The sequence below is a fragment of the Zerene cesonia genome, chromosome 11, assembly GCF_012273895.1.
Source record: "Zerene cesonia ecotype Mississippi chromosome 11, Zerene_cesonia_1.1, whole genome shotgun sequence".
In the NCBI taxonomy this organism is placed as follows: Eukaryota; Metazoa; Arthropoda; class Insecta; order Lepidoptera; family Pieridae; genus Zerene; species Zerene cesonia.
Genome location: NC_052112.1, coordinates 5334618 through 5348422, shown reverse-complemented (window position 1 = coordinate 5348422; position 13805 = coordinate 5334618). Strand labels below are relative to the sequence as shown.

The 13805-nt window shown below is 30.5% G+C and overlaps 1 protein-coding gene across 1 annotated transcript in view; it reads right to left on the bottom strand.

Annotated features, from left to right (window-relative positions):
- LOC119830479 (extracellular sulfatase SULF-1 homolog) overlaps positions 1-12501 on the bottom strand; it is a 55325-nt gene extending 42824 nt beyond the window's left edge. Inside the window, exon 1 of the mRNA XM_038353522.1 lies at positions 12199-12501. The gene's annotated coding sequence lies outside the window, so the exon portion shown is untranslated. The remainder of the gene's footprint in view (positions 1-12198) is intronic.
- Between the last annotated feature and the right edge of the window lie 1304 nt (positions 12502-13805).

Below are 13805 nucleotides of genomic sequence, written 5' to 3'. Positions count from 1 at the left end.
AAAGTAAATTATATCAAAAATTCAAGTTTTAATCTCAAATTCGCATTTACCCTACCCATTTTCTTGGACTATAAATACTCCAGTGGTTCACGTCCAAAGTTCACGCAAACGAAATCGCAGGCACCAACTAGTAATAAATTAATACTAACAGTCATAAACAGTTCGCATAGGATTTTTAAACACTTCATCCGTAAGAATGAAATCTTTTTATTAGGTAAGGTTCCTACGATTAGCATTAATTTGTTTTGCCTGATAAAATGCCATTTAAATTGCGTTATTTGTTGTTGTCTCGCTTTAAGACAATATTCATATTAAATTAGATACAGTTCCAAGAAATGAAAATTACTTACTTTTTACATAATACATTAAAAAAAACAATACCACGTTATAATAACTGACCCTAAGTCTTATGGGGTGGAAAGCGTCTATCGCTTATAGGCTAGTTTAGTCGTTCGTTGTTTTTTTTTTTTATTTTGTAAATTTGTTTATAATGTAGTTGAAAATAAATGTTTTTTTCATTCATTTTAATAAATCAATAAAAAAATAAGAACAAATACAGAATCCGCTATATTTGAATAGAGCTGCAACGGTTATCATTAAATATTTCGTCTTATCTTTTATTTTAATTAATTGGTAGGTTGATATGTTACATGCAAATTCCATAAAAATCTTAAAATAATTATAAAGACATGTTTGAAAGGAAACAGAGATAACGGTAATATAATATGTAACTCGGCAAAAGCAATATTTTATAAGTATGTACAACTACTTTCAATGATATCCGCAGAGATCACATTAAGATTATGTTAGATATTTTGCATACAACCTGTTTGCAATGTTTTGAAACCGACACACCTGATTTGAGCAGGCTTAACATTCTTATAAGCCTCTATTCCACAAAATTTATAGCGTCACGGTCAATGACGGGTCAAAATTGTTATACATAAAATATTTTACAACATCTGTTCGGCGATACCTACAATCTACATTCCAAGCAATATGTAAATATGTATAACTTTATACATCGTAAATTGTGGTTAATTATATTGCGTGTTGAAAATATGTATATAATGGAGCTTTTTGAGCATTCAAAACTTCAAAGACTTAAAAATAGTATGTAAACGTTTAAGGATTGAAGAATTTGATGAAGAAGGTTGTATGCAAACATAATACGTAATCTCAATAAGATGTTTGAATTATTCCGAAAGTTATCGTTTCACATATTTATTGGTAAATGTAAATCACATGTTTTCTTAAAAAAATGAATTTATATCTACATTATTTCAGAAATATTACGTGAAGTTCGGTATTGGTTTAAATTAAAATAACGTTGCGTTATTCAGTCTCATATTCTAAATTCCAGAGGATTATCTAATAATTTTTCTGTCATTTAATTTAACGTTGCGGACTCTTTCATACGCATAAACCTCATGAATAAAATAAGATATTTTTAACCTAGCAAATATAAGAGTCATCCAGCTTATCCTTTGGTAGATGCCATACAGCTGATAGTGCAAAAATATTATTCATAGCCATCACTGCCTTCATGCATCAGCTAACAGATTTAGCGCATTAAAATGACATTGCACTTCCCTAAGATATGTGTTACTTATGAAGATTATTTCACAGGATTATCACATAAAGAGATTTTCTGTGGGTATTTTTTTTTAATTTTCACTCTTCATGAGTATAAATGCATTACGCATAAAGATATTCAAAGCGATACTCATACTTCATAACCTAACAATGTATTAAAAAATATGTACAATAAATTTATCTATACATGAATACGATGTGGGCCGTATATTTACGCATACACCCACGTATCGTAACATTAGAACGTATCGGTTTTTCGTATTTTCACAAAAAATTATCGAATTTACCTTTATTACTAGACTGCCGAATTTAGATCACCAGGCCATCAAAATACAAATTGGTAGGTATTAATGCGAATCGTAGTTATGTACAGATAAGTAGGACACAGATTATATAGATGTTTTACGCATGCGTAAAATAAACTTCTTCTCCTAATTAAATTGGATTGAAAGAACCGAAAAAATAAAAGCAAGTCGATTTAAAGTAATTATTCAGAAATTGAAATGAATCATGATGAAAAAATCGTATTGTTTACGATGTAATACAAGAAAGTGCACAACAATGGGTCTGTTATCTTTCCACAATTAAAACACAATCCATTCTCAAGACCTCTAAGAAAGTTTTTATGTAATCGATTCAATAAAAAGCAGTGTTAATTATGATTTGCAATCAATACAAGACGATTATTAAGAAATGCGAATCATAGCGGGTCGCTTTGAAAGCTACAATGTAACCAGTTATATTACCACGCTTGAACCTACTGTGATGAATGGATATAAGTAATATAGATATGTAATGAATTAAGTGTACGATTATAACAATTAAACGGTGGTTACATCTAACAAATCTGTATAGTCTTTTGTTATAATATAGTGGCTGTAACATGGAATATTTAGCTTTTTTGTACTTAGTCCCTTTTAACATGCTTTCTATAATTATTTATTGAATTATAATGCTTTATTGTGCAAAATAATGTTAACCTTATACAGAATAATACACTAAAATATCATATAAAAGGCGGCATACAATTTATTACATAACAAATAATAAATAAAACAATATGTATACAAAAATAGAAATGGCTTATACAATGCCACTACTACACATGGACTATATTTGATTTGACATAAAAATAAACTACATAGAATTAACACTAATATGTTCGGGAATAAATCAAGCAATTAAGTACACAGTTAAAAATATCAAGTATAAAAAATAAATGAAGATTTCTGTTTATACGTAGTTTCCATCTATAATGATAAATAGAGGACATGAACTTTTATTATAAACTAACTTAACTACTACATCTCACCTACTACATTTCACCATTAGAAAGCATTGGGTGATAAAAGCTATATGTTTCACGATCGACGCCGAGGCGGACCCTTATGTAATACGTATATTAAAAACTTAAATTCCTATAAAGCCCATCGATTTTTTTTGCATTAAATTTAACCGCACACCAATACAAGAAAACTGCAAATAATTATCCCTTTACCTATACCGTGTCTAATAGTGGAATGCATTCATTATTATGGCATCCTACCGTATTAGGGTTCAGCACCCCACATCCTACCATATCCGTTCTCAGTCGACTGTCACGCATGCTTGACGCAACCAAAAAAATCTTGGCCATAGTTACTGTGAAGTATGGACTATGGACATTCCTGGAAACCAGTAGTACTGAATAACAAACCACATTTAGATAATCAAGTATGTTAAAAACAAAAGATCGATAAGGAGAAAGGTGCTTGACATTGAATAACGTATAAAACTTAGATAAATTGTAATAACGTACGTAGTATATTAATTATAATCAATAGAAAATATATATAACATTGAATGTAGAATGTATTACTCAGTTTAAACTGTCTCTAAATTTAAATATCAGTTTTAAATTGGATTATTCAATTGTTCCATAATATAAGCATAATCCAAACAACTTGATTTTGTAGTACTTATAATATCTCAGAATAAGACAAGAATGTAACACCTTGTAACGCCTGACAGAATAAAAATGTTACAATAGCCCACCATTGTTTTCGTCGCTAACATGATATTGTCGCATACATTTTATTTAACGCCGTTACCACAATGAATGTAACAAAGAATGCCAGTCATTCATAACTTCACCAAGATCCTTTTGTGAAGTTTTACCGCGGGCGTTAGCAAACGTCAAAAAAAGACGAGCACCCAGGCCGAAGGTTTTCATTTTTTGTTTTCATGAAGAGGAAAACATTTTTTCACCTAAATAAACCCTAAAATCAAATATGATTGAAGCATTAGGTATAAATTAAATTAAAAATGAAGACAAATGCAAAACTTTTAGATCAACAAAATCTCAGATATAAGTAAATAATAATAAGAAATTTATATTTTTTTCCAAAATGTTAAATGCAATTTATAATCTCTATCTATTAATAAAAACCCGCATCATAATCCGTTGCGTTATTAAGATCCAAGCATACATAGGAACAGACAGTGGGAAGAGAATTTGACTATGTATGTCTATAGGGTACAAATAAAAATTACAAAAACGAAAACAAAAGAAAGATTAAGTTACAAAGTTCGACAAAACATTTCTTCCAACTGCCATGGAGGACTACTTTTAAAGCCTTTATTCGTCATTCTTCCCAGAAGTCGGTAAGTATCAATGAATGGGTTTGTAATTACGTATTTTTTATATCTTTCATAAACGCCGACACCTGGAATTATGGTCTCGTTAACGTCTTCATGTTCTCATTAAAAATAAATGGTTTGCTAGACAATGGGTTTGTTACGATAATGTTTATGACGAAATATTCGAACCGGTTAAAGACAATTCGATTATTGATGGATGCGGTGTGTGTATTATTGTAATTAAATGCAGTTTTTAATCTGCGAAATTTAAAGATACACGAATTTTTTCAACATTTCAACCGACGTCCCAATCGAAGGAGGTTCTCAATTGTATTTTAAGAACTCTGTTGGTTTTCTACCTTTTTTTATTGATCGGATTATTTCTTGTGTTTGATAGAGAAATGTTGTCAATTAGTCCCATAGAATTTTGAGTGTTAGCTTTCCCCCCCGTAGACGTCGGTGTCCTTTATGAAAAAAAACATATATATTCAATGAATGCCAGACCTGTTTATAAGATAGCAATCGATTTTTAAATAGCGCAATTGAATTTTATTTGTAAAAGAAAAGAATATAGTTATTTTGGAATGCACGCACTAAGCACATGTGAGTGTTAAATACTTCGATGGAGCGAGTGCGCTTAATAGGATAATGAGCCAATTAGAAATAACACTAAGTATCTATTGGCAATTTCCGTCAATGAGAGGATAATTACCGCGTATTTTAAGTTGCTTTTCGGATTCTTTACACATTCTATGTACCTTTATTATTACACGTAGTAAAATATGTATTTAAGAAAAGAAAATATTCATAGAGTTGCCATCAATGCCTCGTATAAAATTTGTCTTTTTTTAATATCGTTTTAGAATCGTTAAAATTGGATTCCATTCAATAGTCGTTTCAGGTGAAAACGACACTATCAAATATCAAAAATCTATTTAATTTAACAAGTAACTTAATAAACGAATAAGTACGCAACTCGTGCCCAAAAACTAAAAAGGTCCTCTTCATAAAGTGATTTACAAAATTCCATACTCGTAAGTTACGCAAATGACTTCGTCATTACCGGTGACTTCCGCTTGTCATAATGACAGGTGAGTGTCGCCCGAGTGCCTCTAAATGATAACCACGACCCGATTGCCCCCTTCTGATATTACCACCGACTAATACCTGACATGGACATTATCTGTGACGGAGACATAAATTTCCCGCCCGGGCCGGGGTAAATATCAAATATCAATGCATTTTAATAAATTACTTCAACTTTGCTTTTAGTCTCATTATAAACTTTCTGCATTATTCATGCGACTCGACTGTATACTATTCGTAATATCGCTTTAATAGCAAAAAGAGGTTGTACAAATATTTGTTTAGCTCAAACCAAACGTCCGCCAGTTTGACAAACATTATTATATCAGTGTTTAAATAAAATATGCGCATATTAATTATTTACTTTACGAGTCCTCGTTAATTGTATGAAATAGCAAAAAGCTCGCTCGATATTATCCGATCCAAAAGTTATTTTGTAACACTATATTGCGTCTGCGCCCTGCGTCGATTACTTGATAGTACATTAACAATTTATTCTGTGGTTTTTACCAAGAGTATACAGTTCTGTGTAGAAATTATTATCTCAGTCAATATGAAAGGTAGCCAGATGTTGATTCAAATTAATCACACTTTATTAATATTTAATAACAAAGGAGTTATCAAGTTCAAATAATATTTATATCGGATGCTACCACTTTAGTTTATACCATCACTAATTAGATTAATGTAACATACATAGCTTTGGTTTATTATAATATTTGAAGCCACAATATATAAACATAGATACCAATTATTGATTACTCAAAAACTTGTTTGCGATGAATTAAATATTTTGAAGTTGTCAGAGCTCTTTTTAAACAATCCGAGTTTTTCGAGGAAATATTTGGCGATCACATAAATAATACTAATTTAGCAGTACCAAACAAAGTAATGTCTTATAATATGATGAAGTAATTGTTAGTGTTTATTTTTATAAATGTATAGTTAATAATCTGTCTTGATAAATATGTTGTAATCCTTTATTGGCTAATTGTTAAATTAAACATATTGTTGTAATGTAGTTAACATGTAAAGCTGTTGGATACCAATAAACAAATAAATAAAAATAATAAATAAATAAGTAATTATAAGTTTTTACATATATCAATAATATTTATGTTTATAATTAATTGGGATAACAAGAAAAATGTCCTTTTTAAAACAACTTTAGTAATTTGACACTGCAACTTCTATATCTCTTGTGCCGTGTGCTTGTGTTATGAACCAACCTATACACCTACGTGTTTGCCAAAAACACAGCCGATCGTTTCTTTTTTTATTAACTATAATTACTATTATTTCTATAAGACCTTTGAGCGTCTACTAATCACTACTCAAAGTAAAAATTATATTGGTTAATATATATGTATAATTATAAGTATGAGTACAATTACCTGTTAAAAGTATGCACCGGACTTTTATACATTAATTTATTGGTTAAAACATTACTGACAATATTACTTTCGTTATAAACATGCAATAGAGTTGTCATTGACAATGATATGTAATCCAGTATCAAAGTAAGACATTATAAAAATAAAGCCAAAAACATAAATAATTCGTATTGACATTAAAATAAAATAAAATTAATATATTTATATGTATAAAATTCTGTTACTTTGCCTCCCATAAAAAAATAAATAAATATAAATATGTATCTACTTCTGCATACCGAAATGTTTTTCCTACATTAAGTCAAAGGGTAAGCACGTAGAATGGAAGGCCGTTTTAAATTTATTATTCACCCATATATGCAAAGCTAATAATCAAAAATCTAAGGAGTACATAGTACATACATATATATTTTTTCTTGTGTTTGATTTTACGCGAGTGAGTAAACTTTTTAACAGATTTAACGCGATTTATTCATTATATTATTAACCCGACGTTTCGAATACTTAGCAGAGGGCGTGGGAAACTGACAGTCTCCCCGTGACCACGTTAAAATCCGCTGAAAAGTATTTAATTTCCGAAATATCCCGAAATATCGAAACCGAAATATCCTCTGACTTCATAACATTGTTGTATATGCGAACCTGATTTCAGTATCTACGTTAATGCTGTTTTAAATTTTTAATAGTAATATTAATAGTAATTTTTAATAGTAGTATTGTTTTCAAACGAGATTGTAATTACAATTTTGATAACTCTTATACCATTGGTAGCTTATTTTTAGTGCATGAGAAAGGTCGAATCTATAAAAATTAATACGGTTTGAATTGAATCAATTGAAACTCAAATTGCTAGTAATTAATTATATCGAAATCTTTAAATTATATTTTTTAAATAACATTACATTTGAGACAAGAAATATATTGCAGCTATCCGAAATAACGGACAAAAAGTATTGCAGTTTCGATGGAAATTCGGTCAACCGGCCATTTGCTTTAATCATAGATGATAGAACTGTATCACGCTTCTGGCACACTTCTTACTAAGTAATTCATTTATGCAACAATTTTATGAATAATATGGAAGCGCTCATGTCAATACAGACCGACACGCTAATGACTTACGATTATTTTCCTTTTCGTGTTCGTGAGCAATCATGAAAACAGATGCCTTTCTTTCTGATGAGATGGAGAGAAATAATTCATATTCGATTTCTATGATGATTTATGATAGTCCTGATTTTCTCCCCTTTCGATGCCAGTCGCTTTCGTGCATAGGAGAAAGGATGATAGGTTGTAGAACGATAAACCCCGAAATCAAAGTCTACGTTAGGGCCTAGTATTAAAAGTATAGTCTGATCACTGATTAATTTTGACTTATAAATAATCCCATTCTAACGGTCTATGTTTAGTTTAAACCAGGATAAGATTGTGCGGCTTGTTCAAATTCTTTTACGTCAGTATGAACTTTAGCCCTTTAGATTTTAAGAAAAACATTCCATATTAAATCCTGCCTAAATCAGTTTATTTGATTGAAATCACACAGTTTTTGAAATAATGTATGTTTAATTTAATACAGATGCGCTTAATTAACATTCGTTCCGATTTCTTTATTTTATTAAATCAACATATTTATAGATGCAACGACAATAAAACGGAACAATTGCATTAATTTCTCTGGTGAAATTAAATATTATCATTTAAAGTGTTCATTTATGAGTATCGTTTCTACTTATTTAGAGATAGATATCATTAACAAATATCTCTGTTATAATAATTATACTAAAAACCAGTCAAATTCACCCACATCGTACATGATAAAGGTACGTACTCATGTCTTCCTTTATCAGTAGACTATTTAATACTAAAAGAATTATTAAACCGGACTAATTAGTTCCTGATATTAGCGCGTTCAAACAAATAAACAAAATCTTCAACTTAATATTTTTAGCATAGATTAACTGGTTTTACTTACTAGATACCTTTAATACTTATAAATTAAATCATATTACCTCGTTATTTAACGATTATTGAATTGTATTCATCAACCGCGAAGAATTTCAAATATTTTATTTATGCTGTATAGCAAAGTTTACACACAATAAAAGCAATCTACTCGAAAATGAATCTCACAGAATGTTTGACACAATGGCGGAGCCGGCTCGCTCTTGACCGGTTTTTGTACCATGGTGTAGTGAGCGCAGCAGTGGACCGAAGCGGCTTTGTCATTCAATCGTCCCATTGTGGTCTTTGTCGGTTGGCCTGAGCCGACCATACCCTACACGGAGACCAGTCTGAATGCATTAGTTAAATGGTTATAAAAATCAGGGTGAAAATTATGTGAACGACGTTTGTCATCGTTATTATTAGTATCTGATATGAATGTACGAACTATTTATTGAAAGAAGTGTTTAATTATTTAATAATTATAATTCAAATGTTTAAAATCCGTGATATTGAAAAATTACATTAAACAAAAACAATTATATTAAACAAATATATTTAACAATCTTTTGATTTCTAAATTCCATTCGGTCCTAGTTACGACACAATGCGTCCTATTATTAAAAAAAATTTGTTCGATTTTTTTTACAATATCTACCCAAAATATTCATAAAAAGTCTTTCTAATCTGTTTAAAAGAAACCATTAAAACTTAAAAGCTACGCAAAGCCTCTTAAGACTCATGTAATTAACAAGGCTTTGCATTTATTATCGTTTCATTGTTGTCCTATCTAACTCTAATCTGAATTGAGATAAACTCTTTCTCAAAAATATCATTAAAGGATAATCTCCTTAGATTAGCTCGTTAGTGTGGCTCCAAAAAACTTCAAACAAAGTGTTGTTTGTTATTGTTTCTCTGTGTTTGCTGTAATCCCTTCGCTCAATCATTAATCATCTTTTACGAGATGTGGAGTTATGGAGAATAGACTACGTTTATATTAATATTAGTTTTTGTCCCTTTTGTGCCCCCCTGCGAACATCTACCAATCTACCGCTTTTACGATCATCTCTTCTTACTTATTACATCCACACTAGTTTTCGTCTATCACGTCGAGAATTAATTATAGGCATATTCTTTAGCATTTACATGTGTCATCGAACTACAACAACCTTTCAACGGTTATTAAGTGTGTTTTTCATGTCATAAATTGAACCGAAAACTTAAAATTCTACATATTAAATACAGACTCAACTACAAAGCATCGCTTACATCATTTGGACATCACAGCAGGCACCTCGTAATCTACATTGAACAAAGTTGTAAATTGCGTTCATGTTCAAACAAGATTAGTGAAACGAATCCTGGTTTATTCATGAAAGTTCAGGTCATCGACTCTACAATAGAACTTTAAGCTGTGTTTACAACTCGATTCATTTAGTTCACTTCGAATGCACATTTGTAATATGCATAGTGCATACGGTTCCAATTTTATTGCTGGGACAAACTGGGCATGTATTCCGCATTCTAATATAAAACCGATCCTGTTCTTGGAGCTCCATTTATGTTACCATTTTACGTTGATTTTAATTTAAAATCGATTTATCAGAACAATGCACGCATTAAACGTGAAACGTGTTAAACTTTAAGTGTTTTCTAGTTTAGGTTCAGCGAGTAATTATTGAAACAATAAGTTTTATTTAAAAAATATTGCCGTCAGTTATTATTTTTAATAATGGCCATTTTTAATAATTTTATATTCACACGAACTGTGGCTTAGTTTATGTATTTGAATCTCTATAATCTTATAGAGATTCTAATTAAAGTATTTTCTTCTATCTATAATCTAGGAGAGAGTAGGAACGATATTTGTATGGAATCAATATTAATTAATGCTCAATACACTTTAAATAATCATTCTTAAAGGTGCATTAAATTAAAAAATAATCAAATTGAGTATTTTTTTAACGCGAGCTCAAGCTTTATTTGCTAAATATATACTATACCGAGATTATTTTTTATTAAAGGTAATAACATATAATGACACATTGTGAGAGTCAATTTCTTGATATTACAAAATATGTACCTAATCAATTAATATTGTTACCTAAGTTACCTGTTTATATAAAGCAATCTGGATTATTCATTAAGTTATCAATTTATTACCCATGCTATCGCGAGGTGAAGAATTTGATAAATTTCTTGCTTTAGCTGATAAATTAAAACGTTTTTCTTTTTTTACGATTGCCAAAATATGCACTAGATTTGCATATTCAAATTGAATTTCTTTCTTTTTCCCAACAACGTACAACATTCAAATCAGTCTGTGTTACTGCGCTGTATAGACTTACAATATAAAACAAAAATTTATTTTGTTATGTCACTGTTGTTTTCCTGTTTTTTTTTTTCTATTTTTTTGTTTAGGTTTTGTGACTCCATAACTCCATGAGTTTTCGACCAATTGGGAGTGATTCTTTTTTTATTTGATAGGACATTATTATCGTTTGGTCTCATTTTAAAATTAGGAGACCTATGGACTAGGGACGTTGGTGCCCTTGTTTAGTAAATAACTTTATGACACATTTTTAGGACCGTGAACAATATGCACAAAAGTAGGTTTTATATATATTTTACGAAAAAGATAATTTAAATAGCAACTACCCACGTAATGATAGATATTGTCTCAAATTTATACTGTTCATTTAACAACTACTTAAATAAAATAATCTTATTAAATATGTACATGATATGTAAACATGTACATGATATGTATGTATATATATATTAAATGTGTACATGATATGTTATCTAAACAACGATTATATAATTTGTTCTAATTTCTATTTTTCCGACTTTTCTTAGAAACAGCTGCATCGATTTTAACGGGACTTACACTTCTAGGTTGCTGATGTTAAGTATGTGTAATTAGTAACATAAACCACTTTTTTAAAAGTTAGTTATTAAAGATATTATATCCTATTTTTCATTAGTATTTCCTGTAAAATTGCTTATTGATTTAAAATTAAATTATATTACGTTTTTTTTATTATTATATTTGAATTCGTAACAAATGCTTAATAGCATATATGCAAAATAAATTTATTTTGGGCATAAACATATCTATAAAGAAATCTGTGCTTTAATTGAATTATGCAAATAATAAAATGCAACTACTCTTCAAATAATAATACTTGACCGCTACCAAAACTACATATAATTTAAATAAATATATAAAATTTAATTAAATAAATATATAATTTAAATAAAAACCTAATAACACTTGAGCTCTATTGATTCAATTAAAATAATATTTACAAAATAACATCATTAAAATAAGCATTGGAATATAGATAACGATTTGCATTACTTACAATGACAACATCTACTCGTTTCATATTTATTTGCAAGTGGTACAACGAAATATAAAAATCACCTCTGGTCATAAATAAATAACAATATAAGCGTCAGCTAGTCTGTTAAATCAAAATATTAGCCGCCCGTCGCCGATATATTCCCTCTGACCGACTAAATTATAGACCAACTAGATATCGTTAAAAATACTCACCGCAGATAAAGATGCAACAGGATCTTGCATGCACTCGATACCAATGCTTTTCACAAAATTGAAGACACGAAACTCCTCATTAAAATAATAATAAAAAGGACTGAAAATATTGGGAAAATTTTAAATAAATCAATAACTGAATATTGTATACGAATTACCGAATAGTAAATATATACGAAAGCCTAGAACCGATACAACACGTAAAGTTTTTGACGTTTGAACTTGTATGTGTATTTAAGATACGTAATGCGGTCGGCCGCTTACCGTGCCGACACAAGACTGTTCCGCTGAACAGCGAATTGTACTCCCGGCTCACAGCTTTCGTACTCTTCGGAACGTCCATCCCGCTCTCGCAACCAGTCACCTGCCGGCTAAAAAATGAGAAGCCTCATATTTCGGCGAAATACGAGTCAAACCAAACATCACTTTATTCATGAACAGGTACAAGGACCATCGGAATCGTTTACGAAGCAATATATAGACACCCCATGAGAGTGTGGTAGAAAGATAGCTCAGTTTGCACATTCCCTCATACGTTGTTAACAGAAAAGCTGTTCGCACGCCACGGACTATAATTTGGATACATTATCTATCATTCAAGATCTCGTAAATTGCTTGCTGTGGGAGCGCAACGGCCTATCGAATCGAGACTCGAGGGAACTTTACGTTTCATTGATAACTAATCTTATAAACAAGCAGTGTGTTTTAGCGTTGAACATGTAATCACTGATACAAACTAACACATAGTTAAAACAGGGATTGGATACAGCAAAGCCGTTGTTTCTTTAGTTTATCTCGGAGCATACGTACATCCTAGATCAATATTGATGGATCCAAAGCAAAGAAACCCCACCGTGTTTTGCTTGCACACCCTATTGTACATCTTATGTGAGTTATTACTGTTGCGCTACTGCTACACTACGCTTCCAATACTGTAATGCTATATAGATTATATATTTCACGACTGATACGAACTCGTTATTTAGGTTTCTAATATTTTTTTTATCCTTGAACGAAATCTATGGGTTTAACTGTGATCATTGAATTTAATGAATTCACACATAATTATATAACAATTTAATAACGATACTTAAAATTACATAAAGGCTACACCATACTCTTAGATTTTTTGTATTAGTCTCTCATTAAATTCATTCAAGCAAAATACAAAATAAACGGACTTGCCTGGAGATCGATCTCTCTATCTAGATGTTAAAGCTAAATTCATATCGAAATTCTACTACATCTAGGAATACTTAAATTTCTACACAATAAATAACATTTTTGTCGTTTAATACCTAGGATAAAACTGGATAGGACATGACAAAGCACTTTCTAAAGCCTAAAATAAATTCGAAGTTTCAAACCGCATTGTTACGAGCGACGACTTTAAATCCTATAAATTCTAAGCTGCGTAAATGCAACACAACCTCAATATTATCTTCAAACATAAACGATGTAACATTGTTTAAAATATAACGTGAGTCTTTACCATCCTTCGCAGTATCATGGCCGGAGGCCGGAGGCCTATTTCCTTCTCCTAGCCCTTCCCAGTCCATTACTTCTTTCCAGTCATCAATCCTTTCATTATCCCTTATCCCTTAAAA